The sequence below is a fragment of the Hyperolius riggenbachi genome, chromosome 2 (assembly GCF_040937935.1).
Source record: "Hyperolius riggenbachi isolate aHypRig1 chromosome 2, aHypRig1.pri, whole genome shotgun sequence".
Taxonomy (NCBI): domain Eukaryota; kingdom Metazoa; phylum Chordata; class Amphibia; order Anura; family Hyperoliidae; genus Hyperolius; species Hyperolius riggenbachi.
In genome coordinates this window covers 213,206,840-213,228,841 of record NC_090647.1, presented here as the reverse complement: position 1 = coordinate 213,228,841, position 22,002 = coordinate 213,206,840, and the positions used below count along the sequence as shown (strand labels likewise).

General features: G+C 56.0%; 1 protein-coding gene across 2 annotated transcripts in view; it reads right to left on the bottom strand.

Moving 5' to 3' along the window:
- TFDP1 (transcription factor Dp-1) overlaps window positions 1-13,534 on the bottom strand; it is a 116,235-nt gene extending 102,701 nt beyond the window's left edge. Inside the window, exon 1 of one of the 2 annotated variants that reach the window (XM_068268103.1) lies at window positions 13,195-13,534. The gene's annotated coding sequence lies outside the window, so the exon portion shown is untranslated. Of the gene's footprint in view, window positions 1-12,966 lie in introns of both variants that reach the window. The other variant, XM_068268102.1, reaches the window with a different exon arrangement.
- Between the last annotated feature and the right edge of the window lie 8,468 nt (window positions 13,535-22,002).

Below are 22,002 nucleotides of genomic sequence, written 5' to 3'. Positions count from 1 at the left end.
CAGGCCGGATCAGCCAGGACCAGGGACCTGCAAGGCGCCAGGCCGGATCAGCCAGGACCAGGGACCTGCAAGGCGCCAGGCCGGATCAGCCAGGACCAGGGACCAGGACTAAAAAGTTGCTGGTTATTACCCATATCTAATCTGCAAAATTGTGGCTCTGTACAGGAGAATTCATTGAAGGCCAAAATATATGACTTGTTTGCTTCAAGCATGATTCATGACTGAAATGATACACAGTAGCAGATCAGTCAGCTGTCAGTTATCAGCAGCCCTAATGCTAGGTACACGATGCAATTTTCTGTCAGATCAATTACTTCCAACATGCCCAGTTAATTTCCTATCGATTTTTCATAGAAGTGAGCCGAAAACCGATCGGAAAACAGATTGGACATGTTGGAAGCCGTAGATCTGACAGTAAATTGTATTGTGTGTACCTAGGCCTAAGCCAGGCCTGATCAGTCAGGACCGGGGCCAGGCCTGATCCGCCAGGACCGGGGACCCGCAAGGCGCCAGGACCGGGGACCCGCAAGGCGCCAGGACCGGGGACCCGCAAGGCGCCAGGACCGGGGACCCGCAAGGCCCGGGGACCCGCCAGGCGCCAGGGCCGGGGACCCGCCAGGCGCGATCAGCCAGGGCCGGGGACCCGCCAGGCCTGATCAGCCAGGGCCGGGGACCCGCCAGGCCTGATCAGCCAGGGCCGGGGACCCGCCAGGCCTGATCAGCCAGGGCCGGGGACCCGCCAGGCCTGATCAGCCAGGGCCGGGGACCCGCCAGGCCTGATCAGCCAGGGCCGGGGACCCGCCAGGCCTGATCAGCCAGGGCCGGGGACCCGCCAGGCCTGATCAGCCAGGGCCGGGGACCCGCCAGGCCTGATCAGCCAGGGCCGGGGACCCGCCAGGCCTGATCAGCCAGGGCCGGGGACCCGCCAGGCCTGATCAGCCAGGGCCGGGGACCCGCCAGGCCTGATCAGCCAGGGCCGGGGACCCGCCAGGCCTGATCAGCCAGGGCCGGGGACCCGCCAGGCCTGATCAGCCAGGGCCGGGGACCCGCCAGGCCTGATCAGCCAGGGCCGGGGACCCGCCAGGCCTGATCAGCCAGGGCCGGGGACCCGCCAGGCCTGATCAGCCAGGGCCGGGGACCCGCAAGGCCCGGGGACCCGCCAGGCGCGATCAGCCAGGGCCGGGGACCCGCCAGGCGCGATCAGCCAGGGCCGGGGACCCGCCAGGCGCGATCAGCCAGGGCCGGGGACCCGCCAGGCGCGATCAGCCAGGGCCGGGGACCCGCCAGGCGCGATCAGCCAGGGCCGGGGACCCGCCAGGCCTGATCAGCCAGGGCCGGGGACCCGCCAGGCCTGATCAGCCAGGGCCGGGGACCCGCCAGGCCTGATCAGCCAGGGCCGGGGACCCGCCAGGCCTGATCAGCCAGGGCCGGGGACCCGCCAGGCCTGATCAGCCAGGGCCGGGGACCCGCCAGGCCTGATCAGCCAGGGCCGGGGACCCGCAAGGCGCCAGGCCGGATCAGCCAGGGCCGGGGACCCGCAAGGCGCCAGGCCTGATCAGCCAGGGCCGGGGACCCGCAAGGAGCCAGGCCGGATCAGCCAGGGCCGGGGACCCGCAAGGCGCCAGGCCGGATCAGCCAGGGCCGGGGACCCGCAAGGCGCCAGGCCGGATCAGCCAGGGCCGGGGACCCGCAAGGCGCCAGGCCTGATCAGCCAGGGCCGGGGACCCGCAAGGCGCCAGGCCTGATCAGCCAGGGCCGGGGACCCGCAAGGCGCCAGGCCTGATCAGCCAGGGCCGGGGACCCGCAAGGCGCCAGGCCTGATCAGCCAGGGCCGGGGACCCGCAAGGCGCCAGGCCTGATCAGCCAGGGCCGGGGACCCGCAAGGCGCCAGGCCTGATCAGCCAGGGCCGGGGACCCGCAAGGCGCCAGGCCTGATCAGCCAGGGCCGGGGACCCGCAAGGCGCCAGGCCTGATCAGCCAGGGCCGGGGACCCGCAAGGCGCCAGGCCTGATCAGCCAGGGCCGGGGACCCGCAAGGCGCCAGGCCTGATCAGCCAGGGCCGGGGACCCGCAAGGCGCCAGGCCTGATCAGCCAGGGCCGGGGACCCGCAAGGCGCCAGGCCTGATCAGCCAGGGCCGGGGACCCGCAAGGCGCCAGGCCTGATCAGCCAGGGCCGGGGACCCGCAAGGCGCCAGGCCTGATCAGCCAGGGCCGGGGACCCGCAAGGCGCCAGGCCTGATCAGCCAGGGCCGGGGACCCGCAAGGCGCCAGGCCTGATCAGCCAGGGCCGGGGACCCGCAAGGCGCCAGGCCTGATCAGCCAGGGCCGGGGACCCGCAAGGCGCCAGGCCTGATCAGCCAGGGCCGGGGACCCGCAAGGCGCCAGGCCTGATCAGCCAGGGCCGGGGACCCGCAAGGCGCCAGGCCTGATCAGCCAGGGCCGGGGACCCGCAAGGCGCCAGGCCTGATCAGCCAGGGCCGGGGACCCGCAAGGCGCCAGGCCTGATCAGCCAGGGCCGGGGACCCGCAAGGCGCCAGGCCTGATCAGCCAGGGCCGGGGACCCGCAAGGCGCCAGGCCTGATCAGCCAGGGCCGGGGACCCGCAAGGCGCCAGGCCTGATCAGCCAGGGCCGGGGACCCGCAAGGCGCCAGGCCTGATCAGCCAGGGCCGGGGACCCGCAAGGCGCCAGGCCTGATCAGCCAGGGCCGGGGACCCGCAAGGCGCCAGGCCTGATCAGCCAGGGCCGGGGACCCGCAAGGCGCCAGGCCTGATCAGCCAGGGCCGGGGACCCGCAAGGCGCCAGGCCTGATCAGCCAGGGCCGGGGACCCGCAAGGCGCCAGGCCTGATCAACCAGGGCCGGGGACCCGCAAGGCGCCAGGCCTGATCAGCCAGGGCCGGGGACCCGCAAGGCGCCAGGCCTGATCAGCCAGGGCCGGGGACCCGCAAGGCGCCAGGCCTGATCAGCCAGGGCCGGGGACCCGCAAGGCGCCAGGCCTGATCAGCCAGGGCCGGGGACCCGCAAGGCGCCAGGCCTGATCAGCCAGGGCCGGGGACCCGCAAGGCGCCAGGCCTGATCAGCCAGGGCCGGGGACCCGCAAGGCGCCAGGCCTGATCAGCCAGGGCCGGGGACCCGCAAGGCGCCAGGCCTGATCAGCCAGGGCCGGGGACCCGCAAGGCGCCAGGCCTGATCAGCCAGGGCCGGGGACCCGCAAGGCGCCAGGCCTGATCAGCCAGGGCCGGGGACCCGCAAGGCGCCAGGCCTGATCAGCCAGGGCCGGGGACCCGCAAGGCGCCAGGCCTGATCAGCCAGGGCCGGGGACCCGCAAGGCGCCAGGCCTGATCAGCCAGGGCCGGGGACCCGCAAGGCGCCAGGCCTGATCAGCCAGGGCCGGGGACCCGCAAGGCGCCAGGCCTGATCAGCCAGGGCCGGGGACCCGCAAGGCGCCAGGCCTGATCAGCCAGGGCCGGGGACCCGCAAGGCGCCAGGCCTGATCAGCCAGGGCCGGGGACCCGCAAGGCGCCAGGCCTGATCAGCCAGGGCCGGGGACCCGCAAGGCGCCAGGCCTGATCAGCCAGGGCCGGGGACCCGCAAGGCGCCAGGCCTGATCAGCCAGGGCCGGGGACCCGCAAGGCGCCAGGCCTGATCAGCCAGGGCCGGGGACCCGCAAAGCGCCAGGCCTGATCAGCCAGGGCCGGGGACCCGCAAGGCGCCAGGCCTGATCAGCCAGGGCCGGGGACCCGCAAGGCGCCAGGCCTGATCAGCCAGGGCCGGGGACCCGCAAGGCGCCAGGCCTGATCAGCCAGGGCCGGGGACCCGCAAGGCGCCAGGCCTGATCAGCCAGGGCCGGGGACCCGCAAGGCGCCAGGCCTGATCAGCCAGGACCGTGGGACCCGCAAGGCGCCAGGCCTGATCAGCCAGGACCGTGGGACCCGCAAGGCGCCAGGCCTGATCAGCCAGGGCCGGGGACCCGCAAGGCGCCAGGCCTGATCAGCCAGGACCAGGGACCCGCTAGGAGCCATGCCGGATCAGCCAGGACCAGGGACCTGCAAGGCGCCAGGCCTGATCAGCCAGGACCAGCGACCTGCAAGGCGCCAGGCCGGATCAGCCAGGACCAGGGACCTGCAAGGAGCCAGGCCGGATCAGCCAGGACCAGGGACCTGCAAGGCGCCAGGCCGGATCAGCCAGGACCAGGGACCTGCAAGAAGCCATGAAATCCAGGACCAGGGACCCACTAGGAGCAAGGCCTGATCAGCCAGGACTAAAAAGTTGCTAGTTATTACCCATATCTAATCTGCAAAATTGTGGCTCTGTACAGGAGAATTCATTGAAGGCCAAAATATATGACTTGTTTGCTTCAAGCATGATTCATGACTGAAATGATACACAGTAGCAGATCAGTCAGCTGTCAGTTATCTGCAGCCCTAATGCTAGGTACACGATGCAATTTTCTGTCAGATCAATTACTTCCAACATGCCCAGTTAATTTCCTATCGATTTTTCATAGAAGTGAGCCGAAAACCGATCGGAAATCAGATTGGACATGTTGGAAGCCGTAGATCTGACAGTAAATTGTATTGTGTGTACCTAGGCCTAAGCCAGGCCTGATCCGCCAGGACCGGGGACCTGCAAGGCGCCAGGACCGGGGACCCGCAAGGCGCCAGGACCGGGGACCCGCAAGGCGCCAGGCCTGATCAGCCAGGGCCGGGGACCCGCAAGGCGCCAGGCCTGATCAGCCAGGGCCGAGGGACCCGCAAGGCGCCAGGCCTGATCAGCCAGGGCCGAGGGACCCGCAAGGCGCCAGGCCTGATCAGCCAGGGCCGAGGGACCCGCAAGGCGCCAGGCCTGATCAGCCAGGGCCGAGGGACCCGCAAGGCCTGATCAGCCAGGGCCGAGGGACCCGCAAGGCCTGATCAGCCAGGGCCGAGGGACCCGCAAGGCCTGATCAGCCAGGGCCGAGGGCCCCGCAAGGCCTGATCAGCCAGGGCCGAGGGACCCGCAAGGCGCCAGGCCTGATCAGCCAGGGCCGAGGGACCCGCAAGGCGCCAGGCCTGATCAGCCAGGGCCGAGGGACCCGCAAGGCGCCAGGCCTGATCAGCCAGGGCCGAGGGACCCGCAAGGCGCCAGGCCTGATCAGCCAGGGCCGGGGACCCGCAAGGCGCCATGCCTGATCAGCCAGGGCCGGGGACCCGCAAGGCGCCAGGCCTGATCAGCCAGGGCCGGGGACCCGCTAGGAGCCAGGCCTGATCAGCCAGGACCGTGGGACCTGCAAGGAGCCAGGCCTGATCAGCCAGGACCGTGGGAACCGCAAGGCGCCAGGCCTGATCAGCCAGGGCCGGGGACCCGCAAGGCGCCAGGCCTGATCAGCCAGGACCGGGGACCTGCAAGGCGCCAGGCCTGATCAGCCAGGACTAAAAAGTTGCTGGTTATCATTACCCATATCTAATCTGCAAAATTGTGGCTCTGTACAGGAGAATTCATTGAAGGCCAAAATATATGACTTGTTTGCTTCAAGCATGATTCATGACTGAAATGATACACAGTAGCAGATCAGTCAGCTGTCAGTTATCAGCAGCCCTAATGCTAGGTACACGATGCAATTTTCTGTCAGATCAATTACTTCCAACATGCCCAGTTAATTTCCTATCGATTTTTCATAGAAGTGAGCCAAAAATCGATCAGAAATCAGATTGGACATGTTGGAAACAGTAGATCTGACAGTAAATTGTATTGTGTGTACCTAGGCCAAAGCCAGGCCTGATCAGCCAGGACCGTGGGACCTGCAAGGAGCCAGGCCTGATCAGCCAGGACCGTGGGACCTGCAAGGAGCCAGGCCTGATCAGCCAGGACCGTGGGACCTGCAAGGAGCCAGGCCTGATCAGCCAGGACCGTGGGACCTGCAAGGAGCCAGGCCTGATCAGCCAGGACCGTGGGACCTGCAAGGAGCCAGGCCTGATCAGCCAGGACCGTGGGACCTGCAAGGAGCCAGGCCTGATCAGCCAGGACCAGGGACCTGCAAGGAGAGCCAGGCCTGATCAGCCAGGACCAGGGACCTGCAAGGCGCCAGGCCGGATCAGCCAGGACCAGGGACCTGCAAGGCGCCAGGCCGGATCAGCCAGGACCAGGGACCTGCAAGAAGCCATGAAATCCAGGACCAGGGACCCACTAGGAGCAAGGCCTGATCAGCCAGGACTAAAAAGTTGCTAGTTATTACCCATATCTAATCTGCAAAATTGTGGCTCTGTACAGGAGAATTCATTGAAGGCCAAAATATATGACTTGTTTGCTTCAAGCATGATTCATGACTGAAATGATACACAGTAGCAGATCAGTCAGCTGTCAGTTATCAGCAGCCCTAATGCTAGGTACACGATGCAATTTTCTGTCAGATCAATTACTTCCAACATGCCCAGTTAATTTCCTATCAATTTTTCATAGAAGTGAGCCGAAAACCAATCGGAAATCAGATTGGACATGTTGGAAGCCGTAGATCTGACAGTAAATTGTATTGTGTGTACCTAGGCCTAAGCCAGGCCTGATCCGCCAGGACCGGGGACCTGCAAGGCGCCAGGACCGGGGACCTGCAAGGCGCCAGGACCGGGGACCTGCAAGGCGCCAGGACCGGGGACCTGCAAGGCGCCAGGACCGGGGACCTGCAAGGCGCCAGGACCAGGGACCCGCAAGGCGCCAGGCCTGATCAGCCAGGGCCGGGGACCCGCAAGGCGCCAGGCCTGATCAGCCAGGGCCGGGGACCCGCAAGGCGCCAGGCCTGATCAGCCAGGGCCGGGGACCCGCAAGGCGCCAGGCCTGATCAGCCAGGGCCGGGGACCCGCAAGGCGCCAGGCCTGATCAGCCAGGGCCGGGGACCCGCAAGGCGCCAGGCCTGATCAGCCAGGGCCGGGGACCCGCAAGGCGCCAGGCCTGATCAGCCAGGGCCGGGGACCCGCAAGGCGCCAGGCCTGATCAGCCAGGGCCGGGGACCCGCAAGGCGCCAGGCCTGATCAGCCAGGGCCGGGGACCCGCAAGGCGCCAGGCCTGATCAGCCAGGGCCGGGGACCCGCAAGGCGCCAGGCCTGATCAGCCAGGGCCGGGGACCCGCAAGGCGCCAGGCCTGATCAGCCAGGGCCGGGGACCCGCAAGGCGCCAGGCCTGATCAGCCAGGGCCGGGGACCCGCAAGGCGCCAGGCCTGATCAGCCAGGGCCGGGGACCCGCAAGGCGCCAGGCCTGATCAGCCAGGGCCGGGGACCCGCAAGGCGCCAGGCCTGATCAGCCAGGGCCGGGGACCCGCAAGGCGCCAGGCCTGATCAGCCAGGGCCGGGGACCCGCAAGGCGCCAGGCCTGATCAGCCAGGGCCGGGGACCCGCAAGGCGCCAGGCCTGATCAGCCAGGGCCGGGGACCCGCAAGGCGCCAGGCCTGATCAGCCAGGGCCGGGGACCCGCAAGGCGCCAGGCCTGATCAGCCAGGGCCGGGGACCCGCAAGGCGCCAGGCCTGATCAGCCAGGGCCGGGGACCCGCAAGGCGCCAGGCCTGATCAGCCAGGGCCGGGGACCCGCAAGGCGCCAGGCCTGATCAGCCAGGGCCGGGGACCCGCAAGGCGCCAGGCCTGATCAGCCAGGGCCGGGGACCCGCAAGGCGCCAGGCCTGATCAGCCAGGGCCGGGGACCCGCAAGGCGCCAGGCCTGATCAGCCAGGGCCGGGGACCCGCAAGGCCTGATCAGCCAGGGCCGGGGACCCGCAAGGCGCCAGGCCTGATCAGCCAGGGCCGGGGACCCGCAAGGCGCCAGGCCTGATCAGCCAGGGCCGGGGACCCGCAAGGCCTGATCAGCCAGGGCCGGGGACCCGCAAGGCGCCAGGCCTGATCAGCCAGGGCCGGGGACCCGCAAGGCGCCAGGCCTGATCAGCCAGGGCCGGGGACCCGCAAGGCGCCAGGCCTGATCAGCCAGGGCCGGGGACCCGCAAGGCACCAGGCCTGATCAGCCAGGGCCGGGGACCCGCAAGGCGCCAGGCCTGATCAGCCAGGGCCGTGGGACCCGCAAGGCGCCAGGCCTGATCAGCCAGGACCGTGGGACCCGCAAGGCGCCAGGCCTGATCAGCCAGGGCCGGGGACCCGCAAGGCGCCAGGCCTGATCAGCCAGGACCAGGGACCCGCTAGGAGCCATGCCGGATCAGCCAGGACCAGGGACCTGCAAGGCGCCAGGCCTGATCAGCCAGGACCAGCGACCTGCAAGGCGCCAGGCCGGATCAGCCAGGACCAGGGACCTGCAAGGAGCCAGGCCGGATCAGCCAGGACCAGGGACCTGCAAGGCGCCAGGCCGGATCAGCCAGGACCAGGGACCTGCAAGAAGCCATGAAATCCAGGACCAGGGACCCACTAGGAGCAAGGCCTGATCAGCCAGGACTAAAAAGTTGCTAGTTATTACCCATATCTAATCTGCAAAATTGTGGCTCTGTACAGGAGAATTCATTGAAGGCCAAAATATATGACTTGTTTGCTTCAAGCATGATTCATGACTGAAATGATACACAGTAGCAGATCAGTCAGCTGTCAGTTATCTGCAGCCCTAATGCTAGGTACACGATGCAATTTTCTGTCAGATCAATTACTTCCAACATGCCCAGTTAATTTCCTATCGATTTTTCATAGAAGTGAGCCGAAAACCGATCGGAAATCAGATTGGACATGTTGGAAGCCGTAGATCTGACAGTAAATTGTATTGTGTGTACCTAGGCCTAAGCCAGGCCTGATCCGCCAGGACCGGGGACCTGCAAGGCGCCAGGACCGGGGACCTGCAAGGCGCCAGGACCGGGGACCTGCAAGGCGCCAGGACCGGGGACCCGCAAGGCGCCAGGACCGGGGACCCGCAAGGCGCCAGGACCGGGGACCCGCAAGGCGCCAGGACCGGGGACCCGCATGGCGCCAGGCCTGATCAGCCAGGGCCGGGGACCCGCAAGGCGCCAGGCCTGATCAGCCAGGACCGGGGACCTGCAAGGCGCCAGGCCTGATCAGCCAGGACTAAAAAGTTGCTGGTTATCATTACCCATATCTAATCTGCAAAATTGTGGCTCTGTACAGGAGAATTCATTGAAGGCCAAAATATATGACTTGTTTGCTTCAAGCATGATTCATGACTGAAATGATACACAGTAGCAGATCAGTCAGCTGTCAGTTATCAGCAGCCCTAATGCTAGGTACACGATGCAATTTTCTGTCAGATCAATTACTTCCAACATGCCCAGTTAATTTCCTATCGATTTTTCATAGAAGTGAGCCAAAAATCGATCAGAAATCAGATTGGACATGTTGGAAACAGTAGATCTGACAGTAAATTGTATTGTGTGTACCTAGGCCAAAGCCAGGCCTGATCAGCCAGGACCGTGGGACCTGCAAGGAGCCAGGCCTGATCAGCCAGGACCGTGGGACCTGCAAGGAGCCAGGCCTGATCAGCCAGGACCGTGGGACCTGCAAGGAGCCAGGCCTGATCAGCCAGGACCGTGGGACCTGCAAGGAGCCAGGCCTGATCAGCCAGGACCGTGGGACCTGCAAGGAGCCAGGCCTGATCAGCCAGGACCGTGGGACCTGCAAGGAGCCAGGCCTGATCAGCCAGGACCAGGGACCTGCAAGGAGCCAGGCCTGATCAGCCAGGACCGTGGGACCTGCAAGGAGCCAGGCCTGATCAGCCAGGACCGTGGGACCTGCAAGGAGCCAGGCCTGATCAGCCAGGACCGTGGGACCTGCAAGGAGCCAGGCCTGATCAGCCAGGACCAGGGACCTGCAAGGAGCCAGGCCTGATCAGCCAGGACCGTGGGACCTGCAAGGAGAGCCAGGCCTGATCAGCCAGGACCAGGGACCTGCAAGGAGCCAGGCCGGATCAGCCAGGACCAGGGACCTGCAAGGCGCCAGGCCGGATCAGCCAGGACCAGGGACCTGCAAGAAGCCATGAAATCCAGGACCAGGGACCCACTAGGAGCAAGGCCTGATCAGCCAGGACTAAAAAGTTGCTAGTTATTACCCATATCTAATCTGCAAAATTGTGGCTCTGTACAGGAGAATTCATTGAAGGCCAAAATATATGACTTGTTTGCTTCAAGCATGATTCATGACTGAAATGATACACAGTAGCAGATCAGTCAGCTGTCAGTTATCAGCAGCCCTAATGCTAGGTACACGATGCAATTTTCTGTCAGATCAATTACTTCCAACATGCCCAGTTAATTTCCTATCAATTTTTCATAGAAGTGAGCCGAAAACCGATCGGAAATCAGATTGGACATGTTGGAAGCCGTAGATCTGACAGTAAATTGTATTGTGTGTACCTAGGCCTAAGCCAGGCCTGATCCGCCAGGACCGGGGACCTGCAAGGCGCCAGGACCGGGGACCTGCAAGGCGCCAGGACCAGGGACCCGCAAGGCGCCAAGACCGGGGACCCGCATGGCGCCAGGCCTGATCAGCCAGGGCCGGGGACCCGCATGGCGCCAGGCCTGATCAGCCAGGGCCGGGGACCCGCAAGGCGCCAGGCCTGATCAGCCAGGGCCGGGGACCCGCAAGGCGCCAGGCCTGATCAGCCAGGGCCGGGGACCCGCAAGGCGCCAGGCCTGATCAGCCAGGGCCGGGGACCCGCAAGGCGCCAGGCCTGATCAGCCAGGGCCGGGGACCCGCAAGGCGCCAGGCCTGATCAGCCAGGGCCGGGGACCCGCAAGGCGCCAGGCCTGATCAGCCAGGGCCGGGGACCCGCAAGGCGCCAGGCCTGATCAGCCAGGGCCGGGGACCCGCAAGGAGCCAGGCCTGATCAGCCAGGACCGTGGGACCCGCAAGGAGCCAGGCCTGATCAGCCAGGACCGTGGGACCTGCAAGGAGCCAGGCCTGATCAGCCAGGCCCGTGGGACCTGCAAGGAGCCAGGCCTGATCAGCCAGGCCCGTGGGACCTGCAAGGAGCCAGGCCTGATCAGCCAGGACCGTGGGACCTGCAAGGAGCCAGGCCTGATCAGCCAGGACCGTGGGACCTGCAAGGAGCCAGGCCTGATCAGCCAGGACCGTGGGACCTGCAAGGAGCCAGGCCTGATCAGCCAGGACCGTGGGACCTGCAAGGAGCCAGGCCTGATCAGCCAGGACCGTGGGACTTGCAAGGAGCCAGGCCTGATCAGCCAGGACCGTGGGACCTGCAAGGAGCCAGGCCTGATCAGCCAGGACCGTGGGACCTGCAAGGAGCCAGGCCTGATCAGCCAGGACCGTGGGACCTGCAAGGAGCCAGGCCTGATCAGCCAGGACCGGGGACCTGCAAGGCGCCAGGCCTGATCCGCCAGGACCGGGGACCTGCAAGGCGCCAGGCCTGATCCGCCAGGACCGGGGACTTGCAAGGCGCAAGGCCTGATCAGCCAGGACGGGGACCTGCAAGGCACCATGAAATCCAGGACCAGGGACCTGCAAGGTGCCATGAAATCCAGTACCAGGGACCCACTAAGAGCCAGGCCTTATCAGCCAGGACTAAAAAGTTGCTGGTTATCACCCATATCTAATCTGCAAAATTGTGGCTCTGTACAGGAGAATTCATTGAAGGCCAAAATATATGACTTGTTTCCTTGAAGCATAATTCATCACTGAAATGATACACAGTAGAAGATCAGTCAGCTGTCAGTTATCAGCAGCCCTAATGCTAGGTACACGATGCAATTTTCTGTCAGATCAATTACTTCCAACATGGCCAGTCTAATTTCCTATCGATTTTTCATAGAAGTGAGCCGAAAATCGATCGGAAATCAGATTGGACACCGTAGATCTGACAGTAAATTGTATTGTGTGTACATAGGCCTAAGCCAGGCTTGATCAGTCAGGACCGGGGCCAGGCCTGATCCGCCAGGACCGGGGACCTGCAAGTCGCCAGGACCGGGGACCTGCAAGTCGCCAGGCCTGATCAGCCAGGACCGGGGACCTGCAAGGAGCCAGGCCTGATCAGCCAGGACTAAAAAGTTGCTGGTTATTACCCATATCTAATCTGCAAAATTGTGGCTCTGTACAGAATTCATTGAAGGCCAAAATATATGACTTGTTGCTTGAAGCATAATTCATGACTGAAATGATACACAGTAGCAGATCAGTCAGCTGTCAGTTAGCAGCCCTAATGCTAGGTACACATGATGCAATTTTCTGACATATGAACTACTTCCAACATGCCCAGTCTGATTTCCTATCGATTTTTCATAGAAGTGAGCCGAAAATCGATCGGAAACCAGATTGGACATGTTGGAAATAGTAGATCTGACAGTAAATTGTATTGTGTGGACCTAGCATGAGAAGAGTTCCACTGCAGCCCAGGTGAATTCCACTTCCTGTCCAGATGAAAATTCTTAGTTGAAATGTATACTCTTCTCTAAATACACGTTCCATAATTCATATGGGGGAGGGGGTCTTTGTCATGTTAGCTGATATCACAACCTGGATCAGTTAGCACCTGTAATAAACGCTGCAGACCTGACAACCCACGTTGGAAGCCTAGAGCTTCCACCAGTATAAGTTCATTTGGAGGTAGGGGTACAGTAGGCAATCATGTTATTCAATCCTCCATACGCTGGAACAAGGAACACATTTAGTACAACATGGCCTTGGGATCACAACACCCGTCTTTAGGCCCAAGCAGGCAGCCATTTTATCCAGTATCCAAAACAGCGGCAGCTGTCCAGTTCAAGCTTGTGTCCCGGCTCCGGCCTGAAGCAGGCTGCCAACAGCACACGGTCAGCCAGGGCTAGAGACCTGTAAGGAGCCAGGCCTGGGCAGCCGATCTGTACAGTTGGGGGATTTACACCAAGCAGCTTCGGGCGGAGAGGGCCCGATATTAACCCTCGCTGCACATAGGAGCTCCTGCAAGCACGAGAAATCAAGGCCCCATCGCGCAGCATCGGAGAGCCCGTAGCCCAGCTATGAAGGACGGCCAGGACATGGGTTTCCCTGGCGCCGTGTGCTCAGCTCTCACCTCCTCCGTAACGCTGCAATGTCCACACTTCCGTCAGCGCCGCAGCTCGGCCACAGCTGGGGGTGAGAAGCGCTTCATGTGGGAGGAGAGGGGACAGGAGGAAGCGGGGAGTGCGGCAGCGATTGTTGGGGTGGCCGGGCTGTCACGGGGTGCGGGGGGCTGGGGCAGGCAGGGCCAGGCTGCGGGGGTGCAGCATCCTCCTCAGCGGAGGCAACTTTGCCCACTTACTGCACGCGGGGAAGTTAATCCGCGGAGTCCGCTTTCTCCCGCCGCACATCCAGCTCGTCACCACCTCGCGCCTCTGGCTGCCGCGACCCTGCACGCGGTGTCCGCGCACACTGCTGCCGCGAGAAGGCGCGCGAGGCTGCACAGCCCTCTTCCCCGCGCTGCAGGTTACTTGGGGAGGTAATCCCCGGGAGTTTAGCTTTCTATTGCCGCGCACTGCCGCCTTCCTGCAGAGCCCTTCTCCTCTTCCTTCTCGCGCTGTATCCTCCCTTCCCGTCACCTCAAACAAAAAACCGAGCTTGGCGGCGTCTGGCCGACATGAGCGCTGATTGGCCGCCAGCTACTGTACGTCAGGGAGCGTAGCCCCGCCCCGCGCCGGCTCCGGTGGTCAATTCTCCACTCTGTTTGGACAGGAGAGAAGCAGGGCGTGACGTCACAGCTAGTTCCGACTTCTTGTGTACTGACTGGCTGAGCGGCGTATCAGTGAAGTGGCTCGAGGAGTGGCTACAGGAACTCGTGCACGGAGCTCTGACGTAACTAACTGCCTATTATTTACCTGTATGTAGTTACGATTAACCCTGAAGGGCCTGAGAAGTTACTATGGTTCAGCAGCAGGGGGTTACTGCTGCAGCCATCAGATACTACGTTAAAAGCTAATCTTTATCCATTTCATTTTTTTTCACACAGGGCAAGAATAGTATTTGTACGATTTTTTTTTATATATTAATAACACCAAAAGACCTAAACAAACAATTTTAAGTCGTTGTAATCAGTACAAAGGATGATCAGTGAGATGCTTACATACAAATTTTATGCAGCCTAGAGTTCAGTCAGGCTATGTTTCCACTATAACTAGGCAAATCTGCATAGAAAAAAAACCGCTTGCGTATTTGCGTATGCAAATTTGTGTGCATTAGCTGGCCTTTTTTTATGCAAATTTGTATGTGTAGGCGTTTTTTTTTATTTTCCCATTGCCAATCATTACTATTGACTTCCACATGCGAAATACGTAGCGTTGACACAAAAACACGTAAGCCGCACAGAAAGTTGTTACAGAGGTAGCCATTTTTTTTTCCTGTAATGGAAACAGGCCCATTGACTTGTATTGTCATGCAACTCTGCATGCAGAAAACGCATGCAAATTCGCATTAGTGGAAATGTGACCTCAATTCAAACCCAATTGTTAGTGCATTGCATTCAACCAGTTCTAAGTTGCATACAATCTGCATTAAATATATTGTATATACAAGCCACAATTAATAGCCTCCTGGCCATCTCTATCACTACAAATTCCACTTAATTTGTGTAGCAGGGCCAATAAATCAAATAATTTGGATTTTTCAGATAATTATATACTGTAGCATCATTATCTTCTGTGGCAGTGCACGAATGAATACATACAGTTTATATGTAGGAGGTAAATCAAAGCATATGCAAAGTTGAACAGTACAACTTTAAATAGTTAATGGAACATAGCAATATAAACATTTCTACGAAAACACTGGGATAGAACTCACAAGTTGCTCTATTTTGGGAGGGACACAATGGAGCAGCAATAGAGGATGCAATTGCACCAGAGACCGTTGACCAGAGACGCCCACCAGGAACATTCCATCAGTCGCTGTTGTAGCTCTTCATTATTGCTGTGCTGCTAATAATTGGGCCTATATTTGTTTTTAAAAGTGGTTATCATTAACAAACTGTTCCCTCCCCTGCTTATACATCTGTCAGGCTTGTCTGGTCAATGACTATAGGTCAGGCTGCATGCCCATATGAATGACCTATAGCCCACCCCATAACACCCGCGGAAACTCCTACCTAACACAATACTACAATAGACCCTGCAGGTTGATGTAGCATACAGACTGACAGATAGAAATCCACCAACAGAACCTGATAACTCTAGCAATGCAACAGGCACAGTATTCACAAGTATACATAGATAGTCACCTGAGGCCTGGAGGATGAGGCAATCCAGACGAATGAGTCAGATGACTGTAAAGACACATGTGCAGAATGGCAAGGCAGTCCAGATAATACTTTCCAGAGATAGCGTAGTCTAGGCAATCCGAGGTCAGTCCAGGCAGTGTTCATGCAAGTCCGAGTCCAAGCAGAGGTTAATCCAGGCAGTTAGCAAGCATAGTCCAGGTACAAGAGCAAGTTTGGCAACAGGAAATCCAGTAGAGGTAAGCGTAGTCAGGATACCAGGCAGTAGTCAGCAACAGGAATCAGAGGTTAACATGGTCAGGATACAAGGCAATAGTCGGCAACAGGAATCAATCAGAGGTTAAATGTGGTCAGGAAACAAGGCAACAGGAATCAATCAGATAGTGAGCGCATACCCAGAAACAAGCCACAGCTAATGCTATCATGGGCGATGACTGGGGGCGCTCACCAGGTTTAAATACAAGAAGTAACCAATCAAACACAGGCAGAATTGAACACAAACCAATAACAGTTCAGCATGTCAGCTGATAAGCAAGCATGCACATGGTTACTGTTTACATCGGCGGAGCGCGTACTAAGAAAGCATCCTCCGCCTGTCCAATGAGAGCTGTGCAGCCTCCTGCGATCCAGTGACATCAGCGGCTTGCTGAGACCCAGAAGTCGGCACTGCAGCTCAGGTCTCGGTATTCTGCCGTGACAGTCACCGGCGGACCTTACAACATCCCTGGCAATGTGGCTGCCCTTGGCAGGTTCTTGTGCTCCATATTGATTATAATGTACAGAGAGTATGAGGCGGGGGAGTAGCTATGGAGGGCAAGGGGTACATCTGTCCCTGGGTGCAGCATCTGGAGGGGGGGGGGGGGGGCGCAGTTACAGGTTTTGCTTTCCCTGATGCGCCCCTGAAGAGTCTATGAAAGACGGTGGAAGGATCCAATCTTCTCCCCGCTTCCTCCTGCTCTCTGCCCTGGAGTTTTGTTTTACTTTATCTCCCTGTTGTAATCAGCGCTTGCCATGTTTGCATCAACAAAGTAGATCATGTGTATTTCTGCATAACTCCCACCTTTCTAATGCCTGGTACACACAATGCAATCTCCTGCCAGGTGGATGGGTAAAATTGATCATTTCCGGCATGTCCGATCTGCTACTGATGGAGACCAAAAATCAATCCTGTTCTTAATCAGGTGCAGATCAGACATGCAGGAAATTATTCTAAAACTCAAACATGTCTGAAAAAACACGATGGACCCCCTTATGGTTCACACCTTGTCACGAGGGGGCGGAAAAACTGACTTTGTCCCCGGGTGCTGAAAACCCTAGCTACACCTCTGGTATGAGGGGGGCCAATGTAAAACTTGCACTGGAGCCCAAAGCTCTTTAGCTATGCCACTGGTGGACTGTCACATTCCTGAAAGCAAATGCTCCTCTCCCACTTTTTTTTTTATTTGAATTCCTCTTTGATCTGATGTACAGCACTGTACCACAACTGTATTCGTATTGGCTATACTGTGCTATTCATATTTGCATGGTTTTCCTTCAGTTTCCCGTAAGGGGGCCGCTGTTGTCCTCAACTGTTCAAGTGCTGGGAGTCCTACAGGGGAGAAGTATATTACAAATGTTAGCTTATTTATTTATTTTGCCCAATATACCCAATTGATAAACATTCTGAAATCTATTGAAAGCTTACTAATCAAATGTGTGCTCATCCGTAGTAGAGTATATTCCTCATGGGGCAAAGGAAAAATCTGTAGCAAATCAACAGTCGCATATCTTTGTACTGCTTTGAAAAATTCATAAGTAGAGCCATGGTTTGATTAATTCTTGATCAGATTTGAGCTGAGCTCGTGTGTTTTAAAGTTGGCTGAACCCTATTCCCTATCCAGTTTTTAATTGGGGGGTAAACAGTCATTATCAATCCATGCATTATATGCATACTTGAAGGCTTTTTAGGCTGCATTTGACCATTCCAAAGGTCGCACAGATTGTGGGAGTGAGTTTTTGATGTGAGACTCCTCGGCTGTGAGTGTGACTATACGAAGCTTATTCAATCTACCCTAAATTAAATCGCTAAAGAGAGACCTTATGCTGGATTGGTAGTCTGCAGCTGGATCTGAGAAGCCTCTGGACTGGACCATCCAGAGCCTTCTCACTACTGACATAAGTATGGTACCTTTTTATTTACACTTTATGTGTACTTTAAACTTGCCCCAAAAGTCCATAATCTCCACTTTAAACCATGCCAAGTGAGCTTTTATGTGACTGAAATAATGCAAGTTTGTGGACAGGTGGGGCATCAATATGCACAATGGTATGTTTATTTTTTTGTTGTTGTTCCAGAAAGAACTTGGCTAGTGATAGCACCACTCATTAAGTACTGTAATTAAATATATAGACATTTAAGTAACCAGAATGCAGCCTTACAATCTAGCATACTCCACTCCTTTCCATAACAGTGTTCAACCACATCCTCAGAGCCCTAGCACCTCTGTGCCGGTACTTGGACCATAGTATGGATGTGTGCTGGGGGGTGGGGTGAAGAATGGTAATACGTTTGCTAACTGTACAGGTGCAGCCAAACTCTTTGGTACTCCTATATGAAAAATGAAGAACACACACCTGCCTCTTAAATAACGTGAAATTGACAAGAGTAAGTGGCAGTCTTTGTTTTGTACTGTTTTTTTAACAAAATTCTGAGTTTTGATGCAATAGGATGTTTATAACGATAATACCAATAAAAATGGCATGGTTAAAAAAAAGAGACACTTACTATAATATTTTATTATTCAACTTTTCAGAGCAATTGCTGCAAACAAATGATTCCTGTAGAAGAGACTTCTGTACCTGTCAATAGGTAGTTTTGTCAACACTTTCTAAGCTATCTAAATGAGCGGTTTAAACACAGATTAGCCTTGAAAGAGGAAAATAAATAAATAAATAAAACATAACTTTTAGTGAAAGATCAAATATAAGATAAAAACATAGTAGCGCTGCTAACATATACCAGTTTATGATAGAACAGTGGAAAGTGATACAAATGAATAGTAATATCCTCAGCTTACATTGCAAGGGATAAATTCACTCCTCACTGCACTGATACATACAAAAATATAATACAATACAATAATACAATACAATAACATTTCTATAGCGCTTTTCTCCCATCGGACTCAAAGCGCTTAGGCTCTCTCAGATTCAGTAATTGGTTGTAGGATGAAGTATTCACACAACCAAAGTTATATTTCTGCAAATGCCAAACTGAACAGGTGGGTTTTCAGTCTGGGATGAAGCTGTCCTGATCTGTTGAGGTAAGGAGTTCCAAAACGCAGGGGCAGCATGACAGAAGGCTCTGGGACCAAAAGTTTCCAAGTGGACTCTGGGTATGACTAGATTATTAGAACGGTTGAACCTGTGGATCTGAGAATGTGGGGATTGCTACGCAGCTGCAACATATCTTTCATGTATCCAGGGCCCAGATTATTCAGGGATTTAAATGTCAGTAGGCCGATCTTGAATAGGACCCTCCATTCTATAGGTAGCCAGTGAAGGGAGAGCAGGACTGGCGTTATGTGGCAGTGACGGGGTTGGTTGGTTAGGAGTCTGGCAGCAGTATTCTGTATCAGCTGTAGGCGGTGCAAGACCTTTTTTGGAAGGCCAGTGTAGAGAGCATTACAGTAGTCCAGTCGGGATGTAATGAAGGCATGGACTAAAGTTGGCAGATCTTCTGGGGGGATGAGGTGCTTGATTTTTGCAATGTTCTTCAAGTGAAAATAGGATGATTTCACCACAGCAAAAAATTGAGTTCTGAAGTCTAAATCCCCATCAATTAAAATTCCCAGGCTACGCACATGATCAGAGCTGCGTAGATCCGTGCCTCCTATTCCCAGTGGTGAAGACTGCAAGTTAAGTTGTTTTGTTGTCATGCGCTGCCCTCCGATCAGAAGGACTTCAGTTTTGTCTGCATTTAGTTGCTACCTGTTGTCATTCATCCATTGCTGTAGTTCACATAAGCAGGCGTTATGGACCATACTCACGGGCTACTTTTGTTGCCTGTTGCTAGCACACGGGAGCGTGTGCGCGACAGTTCGGCGACAGCTCGTCGCCAGGTCCCTCCGCATACTCACTCCGGGAGAAGGATTAGGGATGCGACGGAAGCTGTCGCCGACGTTCCTCTTCCCCCCCCCCCCCCCCCCCCCCCCCCCGCCGGAAACTCAGTGCACTCAACTGCAGGTTGCTGTCGCTAGTCCGCATACACACGCGGACTAGCGACAGTTGCGGCGGCAACTGTCGCCAGGCGATTGACCGAGCCAATTGCCTGGCGACAGCAGCGACGGTAAGGGGCGCGCGCGCCATACTCACGGGCGACCTGTCGCCGCAACATGCGCGTGCCACGTGGTTGTGGCGACAATTGTAGCCCATGAGTATGGGCCATTATAGTTATAGCTACATTAGCAACCCGGCATGTTTCGGTCCCTCTATAAATGGGGACCTTCCTCAGGAGAACAAAAAGTGCTAAATGTACAAGGTGCTAAGTGCTAAAGTGCATTAAATACAGTACATTGTAATTTATCATAGCATGTTGACCTAAGTAGCAGCCAACAGTAGTGTCAGGTTTGGAAGGGCTGTCTCCAGAGAGCATCTTTCAGTTCTTTATGTAGTTGTTCATTAGGGTTAAGATCAAAGTTCACAGAAAGGCCACTTTAGTGTAAGGCAGTTCCCTGTTTGTTTACATTCTTGGGTGCCATTAGCTGTGGCGTTTTGCAGGATCCATGGCCAGTTAGTGAGATAGCACTTTCTGACACTGCTGAGCAAACTTCACTCCAGGATGTCTTGATCTTTCATCGTTTCCTGCACCAACTTAAAGTAAACCTGAGATTAATTAAAAGGAAGAATTCATACATACCTGGGGCGTCCTCCAGCCCCCTTTGGTCCGATCGCTCCCTCGCCACTGTCCTCTGCCTCCTGGATCCTCCTCTCTAGCTCCCTGTAACTTTGGTAGTCAGGGCTTACTGCGCATGCCCGGTTGCGCTCCCGTGGCCGACGACGGGGGAGCACATGCAGCCACACTGCGCCTGTGCTGACTGGCCGAAGTTACCGGAAGGATTGCGGATGATCCAGGAGGCGGAGGACAGCAGCGAGGGAGCTATCAGGCCAAAGGGGGCTGGAGGAAGCCCCAGGTATGTATGATTTTTTTTTTTTAATTTATCTGATACACTTTAAGGGCTCTTTCGCAGTGGGACGTTAAAGTCGCACGTTAAAACAACATTTAACACAGAATAACTCACTGCAATGAAAAATCAATGCCCCATTCACAGTGCACACGTTGCGTTGGTGACTAACGTTGCATGTTGATTGAAAGTACTGCATGCAGTGCTTTATACACGTTATTAGCTCCGTTGGACTGTTTGTACATGCTCAGTAATGACTTGGAAACATACTTTACATTGCCCGTATGCTCTACTGTATGCAACCTTAACGGGGCATTAAGTTGTGTTGCGACGAAAACCTTCTCTGTATGTGATATAATGTATCATGTGGTTTATCAATAAAAAATCTTTATGATGAAAAAGTTGTGTTGCGACTTTTTTGGGGCATTGCGTTGTAATTTGCGTTGCGTCTTTAACGTCACATCAAAACGCAACGTCCTACTGTGAAAGAGGCCTAAGGCATTGTATATCAGATACAGCAAGGCAGCACCAGAAATAACAGTGTAGTAGTTATGGTGATCTTCTCTTTGTAAAAAAAAAAAAAAAAAAAAGGTCATCTGTGGACATAGAGCTAGATGTGACTTGCCACAAAATCTCCAATTTGTCTCATCTGTCCAAAATACATTCTCCCAGAAACATTGTGGTTTGTTAACCTCCCTGGCGTTCAATTTTCCCAGGATTTCTGTGCAAACAGTGATAAAATTTATTTTTAAAACTTTTTTTTTCTGTAGCTTGCCAAAATGTGTCAAGCAAGGGTCTAGTATACAGTGCAGGAGAGTATTGATGTGTATGCACGTTTATACTCTTCACAGCATGTTTTTTTGGAAGGACATTTCTGTCCATACCGCTAGGGAGGTTAAATACACATTTTAGCACATTTCAGTTACTGGTAGTTTTTTTTAATGTTTTTTACCTGAGCCTTGTCCTATTAAGGCCTCTGTCACACAGAAAGTAACAGATTATGTCTGCGGACATTGGGGAACCTTGACTTTGAAGTTCAGCTTTGATCTGATTGAAAGATAACCTTGGCTTTTGTCTGCCATTCCCACTATCTTTCTTATCTTTTTATTTTCCTCTTTGGCTGCATCTAGGGAAGTTGGCTACAGTCTCAGGGACTTTAAACTTCTTAAAAAGAGGAGCTGTTAGCCATGCTATCTCAGAAAAAACACACATATTCATTAGATAAATACTTGCTCTACTTACATTACATGTATTGCACTGTCCACATTTTGATTTTAGTGATTTATCAACAATAAAAAAAGAGAAAATCCTTCTTAGAATTTCTCATTTTAACTGTGGCCATTTTAACCACTTCAGCACCACAGGGTTTTTTGCTTAAAAACGAGAGCAATTTTCACATTTCAGCGCTCCTCCCATTCATTCACCAATAACCTTATTGCTACTCATCAGATGTAAATGATCTATATCTTGTTTTTTTTTGCCACAAATTATGCCTTGTGAGGGTGATATTTGCTTTTAGTAATTATGTTATTATCTGTGCATTTTAAAGGGAAAAATGAGAGAAAAATAGAAAAAATACACTATTTCTCCATTTCCATCCACTATAGTTTTCAAATAAACAATGTTACCATAGGTAAAACCCACACATTGTATTTGCTAATTTGTCCTGGATATCTCAACATTTAAATAATGTTCCTAGTAC